Source organism: Colius striatus, chromosome 24, assembly GCF_028858725.1.
Source record: "Colius striatus isolate bColStr4 chromosome 24, bColStr4.1.hap1, whole genome shotgun sequence".
NCBI classification, from domain to species: Eukaryota; Metazoa; Chordata; class Aves; order Coliiformes; family Coliidae; genus Colius; species Colius striatus.
The window spans coordinates 113,056-140,243 of NC_084782.1; the positions used below are offsets into that span (position 1 = coordinate 113,056).

Below are 27,188 nucleotides of genomic sequence, written 5' to 3' on the forward strand. Positions count from 1 at the left end.
CCATCAGGGAGAGGCATGCAAGAGTTGTCTCTGCCTTGAGGTCTTAATTTTGTTTCAAAGAGTAAAGGAAACCTCAGGAAGCAAACCCAATGACTGCCCAGCTCAATCTAGACAACCCAACTGTGATGACATCCCCAGCCACCACACGATCCACACAGGCAGCTCATCTTCCCCAACTGCTGTCTATCCACACAGACCTCATAAAGAAAAGAAGTATTATTATGTCAATATTGTGGAGACAAAACAGAGACTTGAAGAGACCAACTCACAGTGTCACACAGAGGAGCTGCCACAATAAAAGATGAGCCCTGTCCAGTGGCATCATCTCAAAATGACCCTTCTACTCAGGGAAATGTTGAAGGGCATTCAATGGAGGTCTTGCTCAAATTTCCCTCCTTGTTGCAGTATATAATGGGATCTCAAACCAGTTTTATTTTTGAACAAATCTGCCTCCCCAAATGGCATGCAGAGCATTTGTTTGCAGGTGAAAGCCTGCAACATAAATGCTCTGAGCACTAATTTCTCATTAGAAGCAACCTGCACAGAATAACGATGGGGCTGGAGGGCAGGAGTCTGATGGCTGATGATTGAAAGGGAATATTTTTAGCAGTTTTCATTGACTGCAAAAATAGACTTTATAAACTGCAGTCCCAATCTGGCAGGTTGCTGACAGCCACAGCAGAGGCTGCAACAGGCATCTACCTCGTCTGGGAAAGGGTCTTGCAGCTTCCTTCGAGTGGCAGAGGGACAGTTTGGTTGGGTTTTGCCACCAAATGTCTCTGTATACCCAGTGAACAAGCAGTCTCTGGTCTGTGCAGAGATCTTCACCAATGACCTCAAGAGCCCAAAGGGCTCATCGAAGCCACTGCCACCCCTCCACATCATTGAGCTCCCTCCCTGTAGGTTAAGATGGGGAAGTGCAGCGCCAGAAGAGGTATTACAGATGGTTTTAACAGAAATGAATGTTCATTTTAACAGGAAAGTAAAAAAAAAAAAAGTAAAAGAAAGTTAAAAAGAGTAAAAGAAATTAAAAAAGAGTAAAAAAGAAAGTAAAAATGTGAGAAAGTCAAAAAAGAGTAAAAGTAGAAAGTAAAAGAAAGTTTAAAAAAAGGAAAATGAAAAAAGGAAAGTTAAAAAAAAGAAAGTAAAATAATTGGTTTTTAATTAAAAAATAAAATAAAGCAAAAAGCATTTCAGAAGCACAGAGAGATGTTAGTGCACAACTGCCCTGGCTTTAGCAGACTGTCACTGTCACGTCACCCCACCACCACCGAGACATCTCCAGTCACAAAAAGCAGCTGAAATGCCAATGGGAATAAATGCTGCCCTTGCTGATGCATAAAACATCTGAACAGATTTCCTTTTCCTTTGAGCAGCTGAAGCTCCAGCCTTTGCCTCAGTTTAGTTCAGGAGCATCCTATGAAATAGCAGGCAGACATCTAGAGATAAGCTACGTCAGTCTTAACTGAGAGGCATCTGCCCCTTCTGGTTTTGTCTTCAACAAAAAGTATCAGATTAAAAGGAATAAAGGAAGAAACCAACCAACCCAGGCACTTGAGATAAACTGTTATCACTCTGTCTAACAAGGCTGCATGGTTTCTGTCTTGGGGCAAAGACACTATGCAAGAAGTTGGAGCACAAGTTAAAACTTCATATCCCAGCCAAGCTGTCCTCACAAAGCCAGAGCAGAGGCAGAGCTCTGATGACTTCTCACTACACATTTCTGGAAGACATTGGTATGACCAGATCCACTGGGCAGCTCACTGCTCAGCCATCCTCTTCAGACAGGGAAGGGCCTCGCTGCTTCTCCTTTCTTGTTAAATACAGGATTGCAAAACCATTAAAGATGAAAGAAATCTCTATTTTGGGTAGAAAACAACTTTGCAAAAATCACACAACTAATCTAGCATGGAGATGCCTGGCAAGGCTCCTTTGCAGGGACTCTGAACAGGGAGATAACAAACCATTCATCTCTGCTCCCTGACAAAGCAGAGAGATTCTGCAGTGCTGCTGGCAGGATTTCATCCCATCTCCCCCCCACAGGTGCTGCATCCCAAGCAGACTTGCAGGCCAAGATACAGCCATGTAAATGAGCAAGTGAAAGCAGCCAGGGTCTTGATTTAGATGCTGAGAACAGGTATTAGCAAAGCTGCACTTCTCAGGAGGTTGCACAGCACTGAGCAACTAAGTTTTGTAGTGGCTAAGAAGAAAAGGAAAATAAAATGCACCATTTATGTGTTATTTCACCCTGCTAACAGGAAAGAGCTGGAAAGGGCTGTTGCTTCTGAGCTTAATTACATCCAGTACTTCTAAGGGTGAGGGAAAAGAGTGAGCCAAAACCCAAAAAGTTAATACATTATACTGCAGCAAGAACACAGCATCTTCAAAGCTTTACCTCCCCACACCCTGAAGTGTGAAATCAGAGTTTTGGGGTTTTTTCTTCTCAGTAATGCTTTTTGCTCATTTCCTGCCTGGCCTCGTACTCTTACAACAATGAATCAGGATTAATTAACATCAACATCAAGATTAAGATCATGCCTAACCAGGGCTTTCTTGTCATCTTCTAAGAATTAAACTAAAGCCCACATAACAATGGACTGACCAGACTGCCAGGTTTGGCAAACTCTGTTCACCCATGGGGAAAGGGTGCTTTGAGGTGAAACCATCTTGCTTTGGAGAAACCCAAGACAATCTGCCCAAGCTGATTCTTTGTTCTCCATGCACCTCTTCTAAAGCCACCATCACCATTTCTGTTCACATTCCCATGACATGAAGCCATGCAGAAGCCTGAAGCTGTGCTCTGAGGTGAACGAGATGTACTTGTAGCATAAGATATTGCAAGCCACAGACAAGAGTAAAAAGGAAAAAAACAAGTCCATTTGTCTAGAGGGCTCTGAAATCTGTGATTAGCAGCTGAGAAGGAAATTTCTCTGGATTCCCCTTCAACAGGTTCATAGAATCACAGGATCTCAAGGGCTGGAAGGGACCTCGAAAGCTCATCCAGTGCAACCCTCTTGCCAGAGCAGCACCACCTAGAGCAGGGCACACAGGGACTCATCCAGCTGGGTTGGAATGTCTCCAGAGAAGGAAACTCCACAGCCCATCTGGGCAGTCCCTGCCAGTGCTCCCTCACCTCAATAGGGAAGAAATGCTTCCTTGTATTTCTTTGGAACTTCCATATTCTTATAAGGTTAACTCACTGTTACTAACTCACTGTTAATAAACTATGAACTCCCAGGCAGCCTTTTGTAAGACCCAGTGAGACCATGAGGCCTTGTCTTTCTCATCTTCTGGGCATGTGCTCAGCAGGCTACTGCCCACTGTTTCAGCAAAAAAGTGAGATGAAAGGGTGAGATGCAACCCCATGAGTTACCTCCATGTAGGGGAGAGGACATGCCTCCTGAGACAAGCAGCTCAAACCTCTCCAGCCTGGCAGAGATCTGTGAACCTGCCTCTCCAGTCCAGATGATGCAGTATGTAGCTGCAGCTCCAGTGATGTCTTGACTTGAAGACTCTCAGGAGATCTGCAGCCTCCCCCTCAACCTTCCCAAGCTTTGTATACACATTACAAACACAATGTTCTCCAAAGAAATCTGCTGTCAAGCACAACACAGTGTCTGTGGCAGCTTCTAGAGCTATTCATTCATCTTTCCCACAGCCCAATCAACAGCAAATCACAGAATCTCAAGGGCTGGGAGGGACCCCAAAAGCTGTGCAACCCCCCTGCCAGAGCAGCACCATCTAGAGCAGGGCACACAGGGACTCATCCAGCTGGGTTGGAATGTCTCCAGAGAAGGAGCCTCCACAGCCCATCTGGGCAGCCCCTGCCAGTGCTCCCTCACCTCAACAGGGAACAAACTCTGCCTTGTGTTGCTTTGGAACCTCTTCTGTTCCAGTTTATCCCCATTGCCCCCTGTCCTGTCATTGGTCATCATTGAGAAAAGCCTCCATTCTCCTTGACACTCACCCTTGATGGGTTTGTAACCATGACTGAGGTCACCCCTCAGGCTCCTCCAAGCAGAAGAGCCCCAGCTCCCTCAGCCTTTCATCACAAAAATCATTCACGTGGCACATTTCTGGTGTTCTTTGGTTTCACTGCACTTCAGTGTGGCATTTTAGTTTTTCAAGATGTTAAAAAGCGTGACCATTGCCTTTAGAAATCGGTAGGAGAAGCAAAGGGAGTCAGAGGTATGAGGAAGCATTCAGGCACTTGAACTTTTTGACATTTCTGCAGAGCAAAAAGCACTCTGCCCAACTAAAGGAAGTGGAGTGAGGCTATGAACTGAGATTGAACCAGCAGCTCATGAGACTTCAGTTTAGGATGTAATCAGTTACAGAAAAGAGGGTAAAAAAAGAAAACAGCATCTCTTTGCAGAACTCTGGCCTCCATCCCTGAGCAGCAAGCATCTTATGGGCAGTTATTTCAGTAAAAAATAAGATGGCCAAACATATGCATGAATGACTCATTAAGATAAAAATCTTTGCTTGGTCTTCCCAGCAGGGCAAATTGAAAAATGTCACTTTGCAGCCTCTGAAATACAAATATCCAGGCTCCTCCCAAGAGCAAGAAAGCAGAACGCTCACATTACCCTTCCCACCCCGTTGGCAGCAAGGGGAGAGCTCACACCTCCTGCAGCTCCCTGCACAGTCACGCTGAGGTTCAACAGCACAAACCAGAACCTTCTGGAGTTCTAAGGCTTCAGCAGCCTGATGAAGTGATCCTACACCAAGATGAGCTCCCTTCGCCACAGCAGGGCCAACAGCAGCACATCTCCACGCTGCACGTGCTGAAACGCCGCTGGATTTTCCTCTCCCTGATCAAGAAGCTCCCACATATTGGCAATTCCTATGTTACCACTCCACTTTCTTTAACCTTCTCATCTGGAGGACAACACAGAAGTGTAACCTTGAGCACAGCACCCAAGACTAAGCCTAATTTTTTAACGCCGCTCATGTCACAGACCCAATTTGTGCAAAGGGGAGATGGGGGATTTTTGCTTTGTGAGAGAGAAAAATGCAGCAATTCTCTTCTGTGCAACAAAGTTGGGCTGTACTTTTGCTGGATGACAAATCAAAGAACCACAACTGCACAGCCCAAAGGAGACAAACGGCTGATGCAAACGGAAAACAATGCAGCAAAAGGAAGTCATTCTGTAAGGCAATTACTTTGTTCTTTCAGGGGCTTTTTGGGGTATCTTCTTTCCATAGAAAGTTTCCACTACAGTTATTTAAATGAAACTCGTGTATATTTTTGTCCTCAAACCTATGAGGCTGCAGAGCAGGAGCTCTGCTGAAAGTCAGTGGACGTGCTTTGGCAGGGGAGTTGGACAGGATGATCTCTTCCAAACCCTTCTATGATTCTGTGACTCTATGAATTGTGCACATGTCCAGGTTCTTTGGTCAGAAACACAGAAAATACACAAGGAATGTCCCAAAACAGTCATTTTCTTAAGCTAGAACCTGGAAAGACCTCACAATACCATTCAGCAAAGCCACTGGAAACATTTTAGGGGGACAAAACTGTCTACAAGCACGTGAAAAGCCAGAGTCCAAAGGCACCTGCACAGGCACATACATAGAGTCACAGCATGATGGGGGTTGGAAGGGAACTTTAGAGATCATCCAGTCCAACCCCCCTGCAGAAGCAGCTCCCACCTAGATCAGGTCACACAGGAACGTGTCCAGGTGGGTCTTGAACAACTCCAAGGAAGGAGCCTCCACACCCTTCCTGGGCAGCCTGGGCCAGGGCTCCTTCCCCTCACACTGAAAGAGTTTTTTCTTATGTTTATATCTTCATGGGATGGAGCAAAACAGGGAGAGAGAAGAGTTGAATGAACATTAGGAAATCCCTCCACCAAGAGCCATCTCATCACTTGAAACATCCCAAGGCCGGATAAACATCCTCACACTATCAGGCTGGAAAGACTCCTTTCCATGATTATCATCTCTATTTTAGGCTCCACCAGACTCAGACATGGAGAAAAACAACATCAGGCAAGAAGAGTGCAGCCTGGGTCAGAGCTTCAACCCCAAGCCTCCGAGTGCTTGTTGGGATGCCTGTACCAGCCTCTGGTGTGCTGACAGCCTTCCCCCAAGCCATGCAGATGGCTGAATATTAAAACAGCTCCTTTTTTCTTGCTTCCTGGCACTGTGCAGCAATGCAGTGGCACGAAGGCAGCATCTATAAAAAAAGACCATTTCTGCAGAAGCTTTACAATCCACCTTTAAACCCTCCAAAGGGGTTAAACAACGCGGCGAGCACGGGTTTGGTGTGGAAAAATGACTCACAGGAAGGATGGCAACAATGCACTGCTATAAAATATTAAACATAATAGGTCTGTCTACCCTGGGCTGAAAGAATAAAAAACAAGGTAAGTGGACCTGTGTTTTTCTCCTGGTCCTTAAAGTCACTAATGGCCCTCTGGGTCTGTGAGCAGATGTCAACAGCACACTGCAGGTACCGCAATTTACTCGCTGCAAATCATTGCCTGGCATTTAATTAAAGTTTTATTGTGGTGATTCCCATCAGCTCTCTCCACAGCACCAAACAGAGCAGACTGAAAAGTGGATGTCTCTCTCTTTCAGAGCAAACGATCCCTACATCAATAAAATACTGCAGCTCTGAAAGAGTAAAAGAGAAGAGTGAGGTGAGAGGTTTGGTTATCTGCTGTTCTCGCCCTGTGCAAGGGCCTCACAGGGCTGTTCCCAGCACTGATGCCTGATCTGAACCAGCCTGAAGTCAGCTCTGGGATGAGCCCAGTGCTTGCATCGGATTTTCCTGCTTGGACTCATTGTGGAGGGTCACACAGAGACCCCTTAGGAGCAGAGGAAGAACCAGACTCAACAGTTCACTTTACTACAAAAAGCTGCTTATTCACCATTTCATTTCTCACATCACAAACCTTTTAGGAACAATCCCAACCTGGTGGATCTATCCACCTAATGAAAGGCTTGATGAGGGAACAGAGGGAACTGTCAGCAAGTTTGCTGATGCTACTAAACTGGAGGGAGTGGCTGAGACCCCAGAAGGCTGTGCTGCCATTCAACAGAGCTGGACAGGCTGGAGAGCTGGGCAGAGAGAAACCTAGTGAAATTCAGCAAGGGCATAGGACAAGGGGCAACGGGCACAAGCTGGAACAGAAGAGGTTCCAAAGCAACACAAGGAAGAATTTGTTCCCTGTTGAGGTGAGGGAGCCCTGGCAGGGGCTGCCCAGATGGGCTGTGGAGGCTCCTTCTCTGGAGACATCCCAACCCAGCTGGATGAGTCCCTGTGTGCCCTGCTCTAGGTGGTGCTGCTCTGGCAGGGGGTTGCACTGGATGAGCTTTTGGGGGTCCCTTCCAACCATTAAGACTCTGTGACTGTTATAAAATCAGTAACTAGAAGCACAAGTGTAGGAACCCCAGCAGCTCTGGGGCTTACACACAAGCTCTTGTCCATCCCAGAAGTTCTGGAAATGGTCAGGTGTGCAGAGGTCCCATAAGTCCCATGTGCTATAGGGGAAGAAGAAAATCCACAAGTACTTCACCAGCTATCTCCTTCTGGGTCACAGATACAGGGATCCCGCATCAGCAAAACAACACAACCAAGGAAGGAAGCAATTGCATCCATGAAAACTGATGCTTGATAGCACCACATTATCCTAAACCTTGGTGTCCATATGCTAGTTGAGGCCACCTTTGATCCTTCAAACAAAAGAGCAGGAAAAGGCAAAAACCAAGACAAAAACATCCTCGGTTACCTGTGCATTTAGGAAAATTGCCCTCCTCATACCAGCAGACATCACTGGAAGGCCTGAAGCACAGGACCTGAGGAGAGCTACAAGTGACATGAGATGCTAAGAAAAACAATGGCAACTCCTCTCTGTCCACAGCTGGAGGAGAAAGAGGCTTATGCACATATCAGCTCCAGGGCCAGGATGGCTTAACATCATCATCTGGACACATCTCTTCAGGCTTAAAACTAAAGGTCCCTGAAGACCTGAAATATCCAGAGGCAAAGTAGATGTTAGCTCCTCTCAGCAGTTAACACAGGCACAGCTGAGCTGCTCTAAACAAAGCTGCAAACCTCCCTCTCTACAGGTATCTGCTGAAGCTTTACCTCCCTGTGCAGCTACTCTGGGAAGTCAGGGGAGACAGAAGGAGATTGATGGATGCAAAATTAAAAGCTCAATAAATAATTAATCTCTGAGGTCATCAAATTGTACGAATCTGTCCATCTCACTCCACTCTCCAGGATAATCAGGAGAGTCTCTGTTTCAATGGTGGGTGAAGTGGTCCTGGAAGAACCATAATTTCTGCACACCACTGCCACAAAGCTTGTGCTGGGTGCCATATGGATCAATAGTACTAAACCATTTGCCTGAAGGTTGTAAAGGCTTTCAGAGTGTTAAGCAAACACAATGCCTCCAGAGATCCCAAAATAAAGTGAGGGGCAAGTTTCAGTAACTTATTAAGGTAATTATTAAAATGCAAACCATCAAATATGTATAGCAGAGACAAAACCTCCTGTCCCCTTCCCGGCATCAGCCTCTCCACAAATGCCAATGAAACACTCTTAAGCACCACAAATAAAATACAGGGCACACATGAAAGCTAGCAAAGCCACCTGGCTGCCTGGCCAGTGTAACCCTTTCTCTTCCCCCTGTCTCACACTATTTCCCCTCTGAGTTCTGCCTTCAATGGGAAGCTCCCTGAAGCTGGGACCACACAACCAGTTTTTGCAATAGGTACATGATGGTGCTATTCCAATCATAAGTGGCTAATGGCAATGAAAAATGAACACCCCAAATGAAAGAAGTGTATCCCATGGCTGATGTGTTGCAAAGCTTGTTGCATTCTGCACAGACAGGCTGCTCAGGAAAGTGAACTGATGTGATCCAGCAGGTCAGGTCCTCATGCTCTGACCAGCAGCACTGGCATAATCCAGTCTCTAGACTGGGTCAGATCAGCTCCTTGACAAGGAATGATGATTCCCTCAGCATGTCAGGCACAAAGAGAGGAGAAAAATTAGGTTTGGTTCTACACCTGAGGAGGAATCGGGGAAATTCAACACTTTAAACTGTACTTTAATGAGGGTTAATGGCTAATGTTTGCACAAAACAACAGTGCTTCACAGCTTCATGCAGGTGCTCAGGACCTCTCTGTTGTGTGCTGCATCTACAAAATCAGTTTTCAAAGTTCTCCAGAAGTTTCTTCCCAACTTGTAAACAGTGTCATTAATGTGACACTTCTGCATGGACATGGAATCTGTGAGGAACACCATGCTGCCTGGGGTGAGCACAGCCCATGGTACTGTAATACATTCCAGGAAGAAAGGGCTGGCCAGCACTGATGGTGAGGCAGCAGCAACAGGATAAACATCCTCACTGCTGCCCTTGGACATGGGATGGCAACAGCATCCATGGGCTGTAATGTGGGAAGTACATGCTCCATCTGCACACCATCCTCTCAATGTATGCTCCTCTCCCCAAATCCTACCCCTATGCCAGGTATGCTTCACCACACATAAAGTACTGCCCTTGGGCCACCCCAAGGCCAGGCAGCTCCAGGCTGGGGCAGAGGGGCTGGAAAGCTGCTGGAGGGAAAGGGCCTGGGGGGGCTGATGTCAGTGGCTGAACAGGAGCCAGCAGCGAGCCCAGGGGGGCAAGAAGGCCAAGGGCAGCCTGGCTGGGCTCAGCAGTGGGGTGGCAGCAGGAGCGGGGCAGGGATTGTCCCCTGTGCTGGGCCCTGGGGAGGCTGCAGCTCCAGGGCTGTGTCAGTGCTGGGCCCCTCACTCACTGCCACAGGGACACTGAGGGGCTGCAGCGTGGCCAGAGCCGGGCACAGAGCTGGGGAAGGGGCTGGAGCACAAGGGGCTGGGGAGGGGCTGAGGGAATGGGGGTGTTGAGCCTGGAGAAGAGGAGGCTGAGGGCAGCCAGCAGCACTCTCTGACACTCCCTGACAGGAGGCTGCAGGGAGCTGAGGGTTGGTCTCTTCTCCCAAGTATCAACTGACAGGACACAGGGAAAGGAGCTCAAGTTTCCCCAGGGGAGGTCGAGATTGGAGCTGAGGCAGAACTGTTTCCCTGAGAGGGGTGTCAGCCCCTGTGCCAGGCTGCCCAGGGAGTTGGGGGAGTGCCCAGCCTGGAGGGATCCCAAAGCCCTGGAGCTGAGGTGCTGAGGGCCATGGATGGGCTGGGCTGGGTGAGGGGAGGGCTGGGACTTGATAAGCTTAAAGGGCTTTTCCAACCAAAATGATTCTATGATTCTAGAGGTGTGGCACAGAAACTCCTGTGCATGCAGAGCCAGAGTGCTGGCTCCCAGCTGGATCTGACTCCCTCAGCCACAGTGGGTGCAGGAGCTCTCCCACCTGCAGTCCTCCACCATGCCATGGTGTACAGGAGATGCTCTTGCATCTGGGTACCACAGCACTTCAGCATCCCAACTGCAGCCTCAGCCATGCAGTGAAGCCACACCAGTCTAACAGCCATTTATACCCATGGTAGAGTAGGACTGTTGTTAATGGATCTCAAAACCTCCTGTCACTGCAACTCACACTCATTTGTCACTTCTAGAGGCAAGGTCCAGATCATCTCATCTACCTTCAAACTTTTCCCTTTGTAAAATAAAAGCTGACTTTTTGTTTTCCTCCCTGGAACACCATCATACAATGCAGCACCAGAGTCCAAACACCAAACTGACCCTGTTCCAGCCTCCTGGGTACTCTACTACTTCACTCAGGCTGTTTCTCAACTCCATTAGAAACAAAGTCAGTCAAAGTCTCCTGAAAACACTGTTCCCAATTAAAGTGAGCCCTTATGAAACCAGTATCACAGCCACTTATTGAATATATTCCTCCCTAGAAGAATTTACAGTGTTTCCTTGATGAACCCCCAAGCATAACAGTTTCCACAGTGATTACAGGAAAAGCAGCAGCACCAGAAATAACATTGTTCAACGGAAAACATCCCCCTGCACTCGCTCTCACACATGCACATTCCCATCAAGCACAAATGGGCTCCCTGGCACTGGGGATGATTCCTCACAGGGACAGCCCAAGCACCCAGTAGTCACCCCAGTGCAAATGGAGATGGAAATGGAGTCCAAATATCCATTTTCAGCAGGTGTCTTAGTGGTGGCACGTGGGTATGCAACAGCATAGCCTTGAACAGAGATCTAATCCGTGACCACATTCCAAAAGCAGCTTCCCAAGTATAACATTCAAAATATTTTACCTAGCAAGGAGGGACAAAATGACCCCTCCAGAGAGTGTGTCCTGCCCTGTGAAAGCAACTGCAGTTCTGACACAGAACTGCTGCAAAAGCAGGAGAGAAAAGTACCGAGTGTCAGAGGTTCTCTAAAGCATCCCCTGCTCAGCACTCATATTCATTCAGTTATTTGAGGTTTAGGGCATGCAAAGCTGCAGCTTCCACTTGCATGAAGCTGAATGTGTGTTTTCTGGATACTGCCACGCTCCTCTTCCCTGCCCTGGGCTGAAGGCAGAGACATGTCCATTGCTACTGGGATAGGACTGACATCTCTGACTTTCCTCATTGATTCATTTACCAAAATAGTGAGAAGGCTTTCAGCAAACACCTTTCCAAAGCTGTTTTCTGCAACAAGTGCCCTCACCAGCTTCAAGCTCTTTACTGGCTCATTGCTCACGTACCCAAACTTTTTGCTCACCACCATAGCACCAGTTCCTGCCCTCTCCCCACACCCCTTCCAAGCATCTTCTTTTCAGCTCTCTGTCCCCATGTCCTTTCAGACTCCTCACAAGCCAGGAGCCTTCAGTCACCTGGGAAGAACTCAACACGGTTATGTGAATAAACAACCACATTTATCACCTCCATTTGCATCAGAAATTATTAAATGACCAATTGTTCACTTAGGAAGATGGGGGAAAAAAATGTGTTTGAAAAGAAAAAGCCCCAAACATCAACACCCAGCTTGTGATAGCTTTTGTGCTTGCCACAACTGACACATTCACAGCCAGAAGCCTCCCAGAACAGGTTAGGAACATCCCAACTACCAGCCAAGACTTATTTCCAGTTCAGAAGAAACGAGGTTTGAGGATTTCTGTTACACTCACAACTTCATTTGTGCCTTTACACCTGTTTACTCAAAAAAAAAAGAAATGGAACTGCTGGTTTAACATTTTGGCACAGCACCTCCTACCTTGTGAATAATTCTGAATCCTGATTGATGCAAATACAAACGCAAAGTGTTTTCTAACTTGGCAGCAAATCCCCACAGGTGGATGACAGATCAAAACAAGAAGGCAGCAGACCATGTCTACAGCAACGAATTACAGGCAGCATCAAAAAGCAGCTATATTCCATGGAGACTATAAGGCAACCAACACCCCACCTGGGACTTTCCCTGAACTTCTTTAAAGACCTAAAACCTGCATAATGCATAATAAAACCAACACTGCCGGCGTTTTCTTAGGCAGAAAAACAACACAGCGCTGCCTTGAGGTTATGAAAAGTTCTTCAGTTTGGCAGTAATGGTTTTAGGCTCCCTCACTTCACTGTTGCTGAAGGCAAACGGTGCCCATCCAAAGCAGGTTTGCAAAAGCAGCAAGGGTTTGGTTTTAACAAATGCTCTTTGAATTCAAAAGCATTACCTTGGTAATGACACCAACCCTGGCAGTAAACTCATCAGACAACGAGTCATTATGATACTATCAGATCATAGAATCACAGAACAGTGGGGTTGGAAGGGACCTTTAGAGATCATCCTAAACCTGAACCTCCTGCCAAAGCAGCTCCCACCTAGATCAGGTCACACAGGAACATGTCCAGGTGGGTTTTGAAGCCCTCCAAGGAAGGAGCCTCCACACCCTCCCTGGGCAGCCTGGGCCAGGGCTCCCTCACTCAAACACTGAAACAGTTTCTCCTTATGTTTAAATGGAACTTTTTGTGTTCCAGCTTCTTTCCATCACCCCTTGTGCTGTCACTGGATACAACAGATAAAAGTGCTGCCCCAACCTCCTGACACCCACCGTTTAGATACTTATTAATGAGATTCCCCCTCCTTTGTCTCTTCTCCAGACCTAACAGCCTCAGGTCCTGAAGCCTTTCCTCATCAGGAAGATGCTTCAATTCCCTGATCATCTTGGTGTCCCTGCACTGGCCTCTCTCCAGCAGTTCCCTGTCCCTCTGGAGCTGGAGCCCAGAACTGGACACAGGACTCCTCAGCAGGGCAGAGCAGAGGGGCAGCAGATGTGAAGATCCAGCCCATGCTGCTGGTGGCTCTGCTCATACAATGCAAAGGAAGATCTTGGATCTCTTTTACCCATTTCAGGATTGCTTTTGAGTGGTTGCTGGGCCACTGAGTGCTGAAAAGCAACAGCTTCCCCTGCTCAGAGTTCTCACGTACGGTAACTGGGTCTCTTTACCGTAACATGTTGTGATGGTTATTTGTAGCCCTTCACTGCAGCATGAAGCACAGTGAATATTATTTAAAATAGTATCAATTTTCTTTTATTTAGCATTTTTCACACTGGTGGAAACAAACTCTGTGGTGTTTTACAAACTGCTGCAGAGGGAGTGTGGCAATGCTCCTGGGAGGGACGGGAGAGTATTTTTAACCCCATTTTACAGAAGTGGGAACTGAGGCACGCACTTTTCCACAGAAGGATGTTGGCCAGAAACACTTCTGAGTGCTTGCAGGGTAACTTCCAGCAGAGATCCTCACTTCCAGAAGAAACATACCCTTATCCCAGTCTACAGTGGTCACACTGTTGTGTCCCAATCCATTTTCTCACGTAAACAAAGTGGTGAAATGGTGGGGAAGAGTGGTTTCTCTTCAGGCTTTGATAATTTTAGCCTGAGAAAGTCACAAAGGAAATACCTGAGCACTATGGGCAAGCTTGTGGGAGGTAATTAAATACCCATTTCAACTTCCCTTCCAACTCAGAAAAGCTTCACCATCTTCCACAGATATCCACAATTCTGCTTTTGCACTTGATTCTAGCCTGACCTTTCATTGCATTGTTTTGCTCCAAAGTCAGACAAATGAAGGCATTTTTCTTCTAAACAAAACCAAAGCTGTGATTCTGTGAAAACTCTACTTTTCTTTTTTGCTGGGTTCAAATACACCTGCCTCTACCAGCCCTGACATCTCCCACAACAGAAACTTCCCAGTTCAGACCAGCACTTCAGCTGGGATGCCAAGAGGCTTCAAATTTGAGTAAATACCTTAGCTCTTTCCACCTGAACAAAGAACTGCTGTCAACAGCTCTTCAAAGGAAATCCACTGCAGAAACACCATGCTCTTCCTCCCAGAGGATGCATTCCCTTAAGGAAGAGGCATTACCTCTTCATTCTTCCTCACTCCCAGCCACCTCCTCACCCTTAACGTGCTCATCTGCAGCTGAAATAATCCAAGGGAGTTTATCAAGCTTTACACCCCTGAAGCAACAGAGTGGCAACTGCAAATTACCAGCCTGTTAGGGAGCCACAGCTGACCCAGCCCAGCAGCTGCTCCTGTTTTACAGGTGGCAGGTGCCATCCCACTGCTTCCCAAAACAGGTCAACTTTAATATCTATTCAAGTCACTTCAGCCCCAGTCTTTCTATAGCTTTAATTCATGTTAGTAAATCTTCCCACAAGGGAACAAACCCAAAAAAAACCAACCCAACCCCAAAAATGAATAAAGGGCAGGAGGGAACACAGGAAACCCATGGGCAGCTATTTAAAGAGTCAGCAATGCCTCATGGAAAACGCTGAAACACATTCCCGTTAGTGCTTTGGCCCCAGGTCACTCACTGCATCCCCTGAGGTCCTCACTGCCTCACCCTGAACCCTCACTCCTCTCCAGGAACAAGGAGAGCCTTTCTACCCAACACATTTTTCTGGGCATCTCCCAGCAGCTTGGTGGAGGATGAACCAGTCAAAAGTTCAGGGCACAGGGTGTTCCTCCTAAATCCCGTGAAAGCTCCTAGAAGCTCTCCAAGTTTCAGAAGCTATTTTGTGAACCCTGTATCCCACTGCCTAAATAATAACCACTCCTTCACCTTCAGTAGATGAAATGGCTGGAGATGCCCTGCCATCAATTCCAGCAGCAATGTGGACCTCTGAAGCATCCAATATATTTTAATTCATTACTTTTTGGGGAGTCCACTGACCTAGTTGTCCTTTTACCCCAAGATCACTACTACCCTGAGTCAGAAATGCAACCAGCTCACAACACAACACTCCTTGGGTTCCTTCATCCTGGTTCATTATGATAGAGATGATAGACAAGGACATTAAGAGAATAATCATATGGATGAAGAAGGCCAGCCCACATACACCTGAGACTTAAATCACAGTGCTCATGAAAAGTGACAGTAGGTGGTTATTGAATTAATGGTTGTGGCTATTTTGTGCCATTTGAGTTCTGCAAAGTAGTTGACCTGACCTTCAGGAGAGGCCATTTAAGCAATGCAGAAGCTGGATTTTAAGGTGGACATAGGAGCGTGGCAGTAGAGACTTCAGAGAACTACCATACTTAAAACCAGTTTTGCTGGGAAAAGGGACAGGCATGATTTTATTGGATTCTCCTCATGTTTCCCCTCTAAAGTGCACTCCCAAATGAGAGCTCAGCAAACCCCTCCAGGTCTCAATGCATCAGAGAATAATATTAGTGGAGACACTCAAGTCCTCTGTCTGAATTCAGTTGGATCTAACCAATTTTTTACACAATTTGCCTTCCTGCCTAAATCTTTAGGTCTAGTGGAGAAGCAGAGCAAAGCAACTAAAACCCCAAAGTGCTGCAAAGCTGGAATAATGGTTTACTGACCAGGCAACCCTCCAAAGTCTGAGGAAGGAGCAAAGGATGATCTGGATAAGCATCATGGAAAAGACAACTTGGGGACTGAGGAGCTGCCGAAGCTGAAAACTTCATTTGCACAAAAGAAAGAGGTTTTTATATCATCAGTGTACAGTGAGGCTTCCCACAGTGCTGAAGATGTTCTGCTCTCAGGCTGCACCAGCGGCTGACCCTCCTGCTCACTCCTACAGTGATGTCCCACAGGTGCTTCGTGCCTATGTGAGGCGGTACACGGGCTCCAAGGCACTGAGGAACGAGCAGCCCTTGCTTACAGCAAGTCCATTTTGGGAAGGCAGGAAAACTTGATCTCATTCTTGTTTTCTTCCTAGCTATCCCTGCTTAAAAGATCACTGAGCAGTTCCCAGAAGGAAAGTGCCCCCAAAACCAAAGTTTCCACACAACTGAAATAAATAAAAGGATTGCAAAAATACCATCTAGGTGTATTTAAATAGGTGAGTTACTGTTCCTTTTAGGGAAGGAGCTTCTGAGAAAAGATTTCCATGCAGTAAACACCCAAGGATGTCTCTGCTCATCTCTCTCAGCTCTGCACAGCTGATTTCCTCGCCTTACGCTGCCGCATGTGCAACCCCTGTTCACCTTCTCAGAAAGCTCAGAGAAGTGGGCAGTAAGCAAAAACCACTGCTCCTTGAGCCAGCCACAGCCTGGGCTTCCTAAGGAGAAGAGGCTGGACCTGGGTTAGGGCTTTGCAAAGAAAATGAGGCAACGTAGAGGATGAGGAAGATTTATTGTACATTTACTTTCGCTTTTTTAATGCCTGAATAATCCCCTGGTCTCTTTAACACAGGTCTTCCCTGATACACAATGTGTCTTTTGATACTCATTAAAAGGTTCACCTTATGCAGGCACGTAATTAGAGCCAGGCAGGATAAAAATCTCCATTCTGATTACTGCCCTGACGACGGAGCCCGAGATCCCATCCCACCCTGCAAAGCCAACCTGGGAAAGACCATTTCCTTGAATTCAAGTCGTGGCACAACAGGAGCACTGATCACAACTGTCCTCCTGCGAGGTGGTCTCTGCAGAGCCCAGGAGAGGGAGCATCAGTGAGAAATCCACCCGGATTGACAAGCAAAAGGTGGGAAGAATTCAGCAAGTGTAATGGGCAGCAAACAGAGTCAATATTTCCCTGCATCCCGACCGGCCCTACTGACTGCAGCTCCCAGCAGGGCTATAAAGATCTACTAACAAGCAGCCTTTTTAAAGTCAGAGACAATGGTGTTGAATGTACATTTTAAATAAATTGCTTTCCTTTCCAGGGGTTGGGGTGGGGTGGGGGTTTTTTTCTCCCCAAGGCTTGAACCGCTTTGCCAAGAAACCAAACGCTTTAAAAAGCGCTTCAAAACAGCGAGTTCTGCTGAAACGCTTTTTGCATTCAACATGTGCAGCCAAATGTGGCCAGAAGTTATGACAGCAGAGCTCCTCTGAGCACACAGTCAGCAGGAGCCTCGGTGATTAGGGGAGAAGCCAGAGGAAAGCCAGCTTTCCCAACAGCAGAAGGAGCTACCTGACCTGGCCGTGGGACTTTGCCAGTGACGTACAGCAAGGGAGTTCCCAGGAGCCCCCTCATTAATAACCTGCCACCCAATCAACGGCACGGCCACAGTGATTTCCCCAGCCAGGATACACTCCCCTGCTCTCTCCGATTCCTGCTAAACCACCCATGGCAGCAATGCCTTTTCCCTGCAGCTCAGGGAGAGGTTTCTCAACAGCGCTTTTGTTGTTGGCTTCAGGATAAATATTATGTTCAAAACTGTTTTCTCCAAGGACTCACCTCACCGGATCCCTTCCGTAGTTCCCCCACATCCGATCACGCTCGCACGGGCTGCAAACGACACGAGGCTGAACACTGAGCCATTCTACTGACAGCTGCCGTATATTTTGCAAGAGCAAACTCCAAACATTTCTGAGTTTGGAGTTTTCTCTCCCCCTGCTCTGCTCTGCTCTCTCGTCCGCCCCGGCTGCAAGAACGTGCTTTTGCTCAGTTGGGAAAACCAAACTAGCAGAGCCTGCTGTCCTGTCTCTGCTTTTTCTGCCATTCGTGAACCTGGGCAACCATTCATCAAGGCAGGGAGGGGGAAAGGAATCTTCTGAGGGTCCCTTGTTAAGCTGCTAAAAGCACAGTAGAGAAGCTGCAGCAGGATGTACAAATGCTACTGAAATGGATGATGTCCCACACAGAGAAAGTAGAAATGCCCATCCTGGATTAGGATGTAAATAGTCAGCAATAGTAAGGCACAGAATCACAAAATCTCAAGAGTTAGAAGGGACCTTGAAAGATCATCCCCCTGCCAGAGCAGCACCACCTAGAGTAGGGCACACAGGAACTCACCCAGCTGGGTTTGAATGTCTCCAGAGAAGGAGCCTCCACAGCCCATCTGGGCAGCCTCTGCCAGTGCTCCTTCTTTCACCCTGCAACAGCTTCCCCAGGGGAGCAGAGGGCTCCTCAAAGGCCTGCACTGTACTTCTGCATGTGCTGAGTACGTCCAAGAGGACACAAAGCCCAGACCTGCTGCAAGCAGTTTGGTGCTAACACATTCATTAATTAGTTAACTAGTAATTTGGGGAAATTTTTCCTTTGATGCAGAGCTCACACAAGCCCTCTGCAGCCTTTGGGTTTTCTTTCCTTAGCAAGGACTGCAGTGAATCCTTCACCAGTCCAAGAAGCACAAGCCTTGGAAACAGAAGGCTCAGAAGCAAGTCAGGACAGCACTTACCAAACCCTACCACATGCTGCACCAGTATTTCTAAATCCTCCACTGAAGGATACTTCTCTAGGGATAAAATAAGTCATACTGCCAGGACCTCTTCAGATAGGCACATCAGTTGGGAAGGGGATGGGAAGGGGACAATGAGATTCACAGGCTATGGAGCTTCTTGACACATGTGAGCCAAGTGAGAATCACAATGCCCCAGCCCCAAATCTCACTGGGAAAATGCACCCTGATGGCATCATGAATATTTTCCTACAAGAATCAGAATGAAAAGCTCCTGAAGCACTGAGATTGTGAGAGAAACACAACAGCCTCAAAAAGCACCAACAGCTTCCATGGGGATTCACTGAAGCCCAATAAAGTAAGAGATGGGAGTTATGACAAAGAGGCTATCAGGACATCCAGCCAGTGAAGGTTAAAACTGGCTCAGCACACTGGCACTAATAGTCTTTCAACACCAGGGAAACTAAAAGCCTGTAAACTACAGGTTATCCTCTAGCAGCAGAGCAGGGTTTGGATTGTATTGCTCACACCATCAATCACCGTGTCAGCTGCCCCAGCCATTTCCACCAGCCAGAGTGTAACTGGGTAAAAGTGCCAGGCACTTGCATGCTGGTGGGCCAATTAGCTAAAGAACCTGGAGGAACACAAATTCAACAATGCCTGGTGCCTTTTTCCAGAATAAGAATCCCCACATCTGCATAGAGCAGCTCAACACGTGTGTCTGCATTTCTGATCACACCTCTGAGGGCATCAAAAGCATTCTTAATCCTCCTCGGTGGAAATGAATAAGCTTAAATCGTTAGCGCTCACTTGCTCACACTTAATGCACTTTTCAAGCTGCCTCGTTTCATGCTGATGTGCTGGTGCTAATCAGCAGCCAGAAACGTTTTAATAGGGATAAAACAAGCAGAGAGGCAGCCCCAGGTACAGGCCCTTCTCTGCATCCAGCTGGTTCAACCTCCTCACCTGCCTGCAGGAGCCCAGCAGATATTTTTGGGCTCTAGGCTGGGAAAGTCAGCTTGCCAGGAGCTCACGCTGGGATTTCACTCTCACAAGCCTCTTGCTCGCATGACGTGTTGCCCAAGAGCAACCCCTCCGCTCCCCACTTGCCTTCCTGTACAAGTGATAAGGAGGAAATCCGTCCCAGACAGACAGACACTCAAGCTCACCCCTGCCACATGCTGCAAGCCAGCGAAAGTCCGCAGCGCTCAGGACCTTGATTAGAAGTAGCCGCTAATTACGAGCGGAGCTGCAGCTTATGCCCGTGCAGGCAGCCGGGCTGGCTGGCGGCGGGTCAAGAGAAACAACCCCTCCGTGTTTACAGTACACAGCAGCCCGACATCCAGCCACTCTCCTGGTTACTCATGGCAGTGACCTCATCTGCGAGACATGCCCCTGTGTGACGAGTGCTCTTAATTACGCCTCATCTGCTGCTCTTCCCTCTCCACGGTTGATACAAGGGGAATCAATAATTTGAAGGGGGAGGGTGTGAGGGGGGGAAAGGAGACATTAAAGCCGCTATCACCGTCCCACCCCCGCTCCCCCTCCCAGCACACACCGGCCCCCTCGCAGGGAGCCGCGTGGAACGAAGCGCTGTTACCTGCACATGCCCCCCGCGCTGCAGCCGCGGCTCTCCCATGGCTCTGCCCGCCGAGCGGCAGGGACCCTGGGACTCCAGGGGGATCTTCTGCCGGGCTGCAATAGAAAAGGTTAGTTTAAAGCTCCTTATTTGGGCAGTGATGTAAAGGGAAGTTGTTCGGGCAGCGCCACCCCCTTTTTTTTTTTTCCATTCACTACACATTGTTTCCTGTTGTCAGGCGGCTGCTGCGGCTTTCGGGTGCAGACAAGGGAATCCTTCATCCCCCGGTGAGCTCCGGGAGCTGCGGGAGGAGCTGCTCGGTCCAGGCTGCCCAAACGCGGCCCGGCGGGAGCGAAACTCATCCGGGCTGGACCACAGGAGCGGGTCGAAGATGGAGGGTGTGTCTGTCTTGTCCCGTCTCGTCCTCCCCCCTCCCCCGCTTTTCCATCACCAAAAGCAGCTTCTTGCCTGCAGGAGCCGGTGCTATGGGAGCGAACCCGGCCGCCCCGGGGCGGGGGGAGGCGGGTGGAAGCCCGGGCCAGGCGGAGGGAGGGAGCGCGCTGCCAGCGCGGCTCACCCGCCTCTCGCTTCTCTCCATCCCTCCCTCTCTCACTCGCATCCTCCTCCTCCTCGTCCCCTCCCCATCTGTCCCGGCTTCCCCCCGCCTGCCGCCTTCCCTCGTGGATCCAGGCGCTTCCCCAGGGCACTGCCCTCGGCAGCCTCCCCCGGGGCACGGCGGGGGGATCCCGCAGCCAGAGCGGTCCCGTCCCTCGGGCGGGGAAGGGACGAGGCACAGCCCCGCCGCGCGGGTGGAGCAGGGGCTCCGCTGGCCCGGAGGGGACCCGTGAGCATCCCCCGCGGCTCCGGGAAGGCTCGGCGAGGCCGCCCACGCGGGGCCGTGCCGGGAACAGCCGCTCCCGACGGGCTTTCCAGCGGACGGAAAGTTGCAGCTCGGCAGCCACGGCCCCGGCGGGGGTCGGCACCGGCACCCACCCGATGCCCGATGTGCTCCAGAACGCGCACAGCCCTTCCTTTTGGTTTGCTTTTGGGGGTGTTGGTTGGGTTTTTGTTTTCTTCTTTCTTTCTGCTTTTTTCTTCCCTTTTTGTTTTGTGTTTTGCTGTTTTCCTTCGGGCTTTTTGCTTGTGGTTTTTCATTATCCCAGATGTGAGCTTTTGCGCTTAGAAGAGGGAGACAAAGTGCTCCTTCCTCCGGCTGCAGGCAAGGTGGGACCCGCAGAGCATGTCCCTCTTCCACGTGGTGATGGCAAAAAGGGCTCCCGTGGTGTTTGTCCCTGCTTCTACGTGGGATCCCCGCTCAGGGCAGCCTGGGATGAGCTCTGGGGACAACGGGATAACCCTGGGTTCAGCCAGGCAGCTGGGAAGCAGCAGGCTGGGGGTTTTCAGAAGCAGCCTTGCATCCCAAGGCTGTATTTACATTTGAAATGTATCTGCAACTTCAGCAAAATGTTTTGTGCTTCTTCTGTAGTCACTAGAAGTGCTACTGGAGAAAGGGTTTTACTGGCAAAAATGACAACTCCTGCCAAGATGACTTCTTTTGCTCAGCTCGGCAGTATGTGCTTGGTAACTGATTGCCACTACATGGTGTTACTGGGTAAAAACACTCTGGTGAAAGCAGCTATATCCCCTTAGGTGGCACAGCCATCCTAGCAGCACTGCATCTCAGCCCACCTTTTCTAATGCAGGCTGCACACAAAGAAATCCCTAGTTAGAAAGAGAACTATGCTCCTCCTCAAAAAAACCCCAACACACCCCAATCCTACTTTCCTATCCAACCCCAGACCTTATAAAGTCAAGATTAAGCTGAAGAAAAAGTCACCCTAATGATGAAAGAATGATGATGTGGAGTTGCTATGATGGGAAAACAAGTTCCTATGGTTGGTCAAACAAGACATTTAGCAGGACATGATTTTAGGGGTGAACATCAACAGAATTGTCATTTCACTCAGAAAGCAGCAAGAGAATTCATGATCACAAACCTGCTATCAGTCATAAACCCCATCTGGCCTGTTTCCAACCAGCTACAGAGCAAACCCCATGTCAGCTGCATCCCCAACCTGCATTTGGTGCTAAAACCATGAAAAGACCATGTAATGGATACATGTTCTGTGAGCATATCATTTCCCCAATAGCCCAGTTTGGCACTCAGTTCCAGCTTCTCTCATCCTGGACAGAAATAAGAATTAGAGCATCATGTAAAAATGCTTCAGTTAGAGCATCATGTAAAAATGCTTCAGAGTTTTCTTTGTTTCATTTTTCTGCCATGCTGCTCCATCTCCCCCTTCTCTCTCAGCCTGAGTCACTCTGCCGCACTTGCTTTAAGGTCTTTAAGTACTATACAGATGCAGTCAGACACTGGATATGCTAATAGGCCCACAAGGACTCCCAACCAGTGCATGTGGAGCAGCCTCTACCCTCCCAAACCACCCCTGGGTGTGTTTCCCCCTCGAGCAAGCTTTCACATCAGACTGGCTGTGATGACAGAGCTACCCTGTCCCAGTTGCTGGGGTTACAGCCCCAGCTGTGCAGCCAGCTCCTGGCCACAGAGAACAGATTGCATCCAGAGCTCTACATGGACCATTTGGGTTGGGCCCAAATCAGGAAAAGCAGGTTTATTACTTAAAGGCCAGCTAACACAACCTGGAGTGAGCAGGAGGATGTGGTGATAGAAGGGAGTAGATTGAGAGATTGAGGCTGGAAAAGACATTCAAGATGATGGAGTCCAACTGTGAATCCAGCACTGCAGTGGCCACCACTAGAATATACTCCCTCAGTGCCACAGCTACACAGCTTTTAAATACCTCCAAGGATGGAGACTTCACCACTTCCCTGGGCAGCCTGGGACAGTGCCCCTGACAAACCCTTCAGTGAAGAAGCTGTTCCTAATATCCAGTCTAAAGCTCCCCTCGCACAACCTGAGGCTGTTTCCCCTTGTCCTGTCATTCCTTACTGGAGGGATCAACCCCCAGCTCCCTGCAGCCTCCTGTCAGGGAGTGTCAGAGAGGGCTCCTGTCTCCCCTCAGCCTCCTCTTCTTCAGGATCAACACCCCCATTCCCCCAGCCCCTCCCCAGCACCCTTGTGCTCCAGCCCCTTCCCCAGCTCTGGACAAGCTGCAGCACCTCAGTATCTTTCTGGATATGACAAGACATCTGCTTTCTTCATCAAACTTGACTTGAGTATTTGGATGGGCATGTAATAAAAGAAATACAACTCACAGGAGATCATCTCCTGTCTGAGAGAAGCACTGAAGCATGTTACCTTCCAGTCACCCAGCATGCCTGTGAGAGGCTCCAGCATCTCTGCTCTGACAAACTCTCTCTCCTTGGAAGACACAGCTCAGGAATTAGTTCAAATAGTGGCAAGGTGCTAATGTTGCTTTGAAAATGCACCACACAGTACCAAATGTGTACATTTAAGATGTTCACTCTTTAAGAAAGGCTATGTATTTTCACATGTATTTTTAACCAGCCTCCTTGACTCTGCCCCTCACACCAAACACCCAAACACCCTCTTCCCAGTCACAGGGGTTGATGCTCTGAGCTTCAGCACCCAGAATAGTCAAGGTGTTTTTTTCCCTCTGCACGCTACAAACGTGACCATTCAAGGCAACATGCACAAAGGTGTTTGCCTGGTGGTGGTGGCTTTCCTTAGGTGGAAGAGTGTGGTTTTACTTAAATGGGAAAATGAAGGACCAGGTTCCCCTGAGACTCCTCTTTACACAGCAGAGTCAGGAACAGATGGGGTTAAGTTCAGGCCATGGCAGGCAGTTTTGTGGAAATCCTTTGTTTGAAACCATTTAGTCAGGAAAGGGACTGTCCTGAGGTCGAGGATGGTTAAAACAACCACATCTCACTCCTCATTTGGAGGTCAGATTCTTTTCCTCCCCTTGGTGTTTAGACTGGTTTCGCTGCCTCCCCATCCTTCACCCAGCCTTGTTCACCTCAGCGTGGCCCAGGGTGTGCAAAAACTACCCACTGCCTGAAAAGGCCTCTTTGAAACTCTTCCCACCTCCTTTTTTGGTTCTTTGGAGCTCTATTAGTTTTTCCACCATCCCTGCTGCTGCAACAGGAGTTCCCAGGAGCACCCTCCAGTGCTCTACACGCTTGCAGCTGGTCCCTTACTCGTCCCTCTCTTCCCTGCTGCTAAAATGCATTAACAGAAGCTGACAGCATGGTCAGGGCTTTCAGCTTTTCCATATATGCAACTGCTAGAGCTCCCATTTGAGTAACTGAGTGGGAAAGGAGTTTCCCTCTAAAAGAACCTACTTTGTGGGAATTGGGGTTTTTCATATCAATTCCCTTTACTGCAACCACCATCCAGTCACTTCACCTTCTGTGTCAAAGCCTTCCCATTTGGGGAAACTGTCTGGGGACTCACAAGTGCTGCTGTGTTGGGGTTTGTTAAAGCCCCCTTTGTCCAAGTATGAGCAATGGAGCTGCTGATTGAAGAAGGGACTGAGAATACATTTGTCATGTCATGTCTTCCCCTCGGGAAATCTGGAGCAGCCTCCAGCCAGCGCATCAAACGCGTTTCAGACGTATTAAACAACCTTTTACAGCCTGAACTGTAAATCCCTAAAAGTGAAACGAGATCTTCCGAAGTTTTAGGCTGAGTCAGCATCACTGACGAGCCCTGAGCTCCCCCTGCTTTTGGAAATCCCACCAGGCACCTTTTCCTGAGGTGTGTTTGTTTTGAACACACACCAGTAGCTCACATTCCCTTTTCAGCCATCAAGCTGGTGATCAGGAGTTTAATGCCCACTGAAGGGCAGTGCCTGGGAGCTTTGTTCTCCCGAGCAGTGTCTCAGCTTTCCTCAGCTCGCCTCAGTCCTGGACCTCAGGCGTAGCAGCATCTCACTTTCCACATCTGCAAGCTGGGGATAGAAGCTTTCCTTAACTCAAAGGTCCCTGTGCTCATTAAACATTTCCAAAGCATGCAGGAGAATCTTCAATTATCCAAGAATAAAAAAGACCTCACTGCAAAAGTTTCATTATTATTCCAACACTTACACTAAAGACACATGTCCTGGTAAGGAGCAGGCATGAGGAATCATTATGCTAATTTTAGACAGAGCATCTGCTCACTGTTAAAATCTCAAACTTTGTCTCAATTCATTTGAATTATTTCTCTTCAGAATTGACATTTGTCAAACAATATGTTGGGAGTGGAAGTCGCAGCCAACTGTGAGTAATGCGAGCGAGCACACGCGCCCCGCCACGGCCAGGAGAGCTGGGGGAGAGGGGTTGCTGCGTCTTGGCATGGCAGGAATTAACGAGTGAAATAGCCAGGCTGACGTCCTTCCTGCTTCTGAGTGTCCCTGCCAGCTTCTGCTGGTGGCACAGACCCTCGCCTTGGGGCTGTGCCTTCTCCGTCTGCCTCTGCCACTTCCTTCTGCCTTCACTCCCGGCACTGGGGGTTACCCAAGCTGCCAGCTCCCTGCCTGCCTCCAAACTTCTGCTCAGTAGCAACCAGGGAGAGGGTTGGTTGGAAACCTGGGACCTCTCCCTTCAGCCATATGTGCACCTACAGAGACCAAATGGCCTTAAGCAATGCTTATTGTACTGCTGGAATAAACTACACACACGTCTTCAAGCACCACCTCATCCCGTTTCCAGGGGACTGGAACGTCTCTGTGAGGAGGAAAGGCTGTGGGATCTGGGGCTGTTCAGCCTGGAGAAGGCTGATCTCAGGGGGACCTTATCAATGCTTACAAGTCCCTAAAGGATGGGTGTCAGGAGGATGGGGGGACACTTTTTGCTATAGTGTCCAGTGGCTGTACAAGGAGTAATGGACACAAGCTGGAACACAAAAACTGCTACTTAAACACAAGGAGAAACTCCTTTGGTGCTGAGGGGAGGGAGCCCTGGCCCAGGCTGCCCAGGGAGGGTGTGGAGGCTCCTTCTCAGGAGGTTTCCAACCCCACCTGGACACTGTGCTCCCCGATCAAGGGGAAACTGCTTTAGTAGAAGGTTGGGCTGGAGCAGCTCTGCAGGTCCCCTCCAACCATTCTATGATACTATATTTATTTTGTCACACAAGCATTTGAGCAGCTTCCCACTTGCCTAACCCACTTTTGCAAAGTACCTGGAGACAGGAGACCACATCCTCAGAGCTATCAGCCTGGATACCCTCAATCACCAGCCCAGTTTGCACCAGGAGAAGTGACTCTGCTATCTTCCAGCACCTTTTTTTCCCTTTTCTTCTGCTTTTCTGTACAACCTTCCTATTAATTTTAGGCCAGTCATGTCCAGCATGCCTGGGGAGCCCTGGGGATCCAGAGGCAGCTTCTAAGAGTTTTGTGAGTTGTAACTAAGAAAAGCAAACCCAGTGCCTGGAAGCTTAAATTTACTATGCAAATCACTGTACCCCACTGTAGAACTGTAAGGCTTACAAATAATAATAATAATAAAAGATTGGAAACCACTGACATAGACCAATATATGGTAAACACCCCAATCAACATACCTGAAACAAGGGATTACAGAGCAGGTCTGCATCCAGCAGAATGGGTGCCTACACATAACAAGCATGACATTAAAAATTAAATAAGCAATGCTTTTTTTTTCCCCATATATTTTGACTTACACTGTGTACACAGGTGTCATCTCCCCCCTCAAAACAGTGCACAAATAAAAGCTCCTTTTTCCCTTTAAGAGCTGAAGTCAAACGGTCACAAATTGCCATCATGGTGTCCACTGGGTGAGGTCTTTTGAATTCCACCACGTAGAGCTCCTAAGTTCCATCAGAAATTGCTCATGTCAAATAATTCTGATTGTAAAATCAGCCACTGGGGTCCCTCTATCATCTCCTTTTTGGCAGTATCTAGCCCACAATTATTCTTCTGCCTTTTAGAAAAGTGCCATAGAAATAGCCATCGAAATCCAGCCTCGCTGCCTAAAATCTGTTTCTCCTTCATTTTGTACACTTTCCAAGAAATCACAGTCATTATCACTTGTCCCATGCAAATGTCCTGCTTAGATTCCTCTTCCTTTAAACCCAGTAATTCCTTTTTCTTTAAACAATGAATTCCCAAGCAGGGGGAACACTATGCTCATCAT

General features: G+C 48.4%; 1 protein-coding gene across 3 annotated transcripts in view; it reads right to left on the minus strand.

Moving 5' to 3' along the window:
* The window catches only part of HIVEP3 (HIVEP zinc finger 3), a 279,924-nt gene that overhangs the window by 101,600 nt on the left and 151,136 nt on the right, over positions 1 to 27,188 (minus strand). For all 3 annotated transcript variants that reach the window (XM_062014453.1, XM_062014452.1, XM_062014451.1), the window contains exon 3: positions 20,133 to 20,227. The gene's annotated coding sequence lies outside the window, so the exon portion shown is untranslated. The remainder of the gene's footprint in view (positions 1 to 20,132; positions 20,228 to 27,188) is intronic.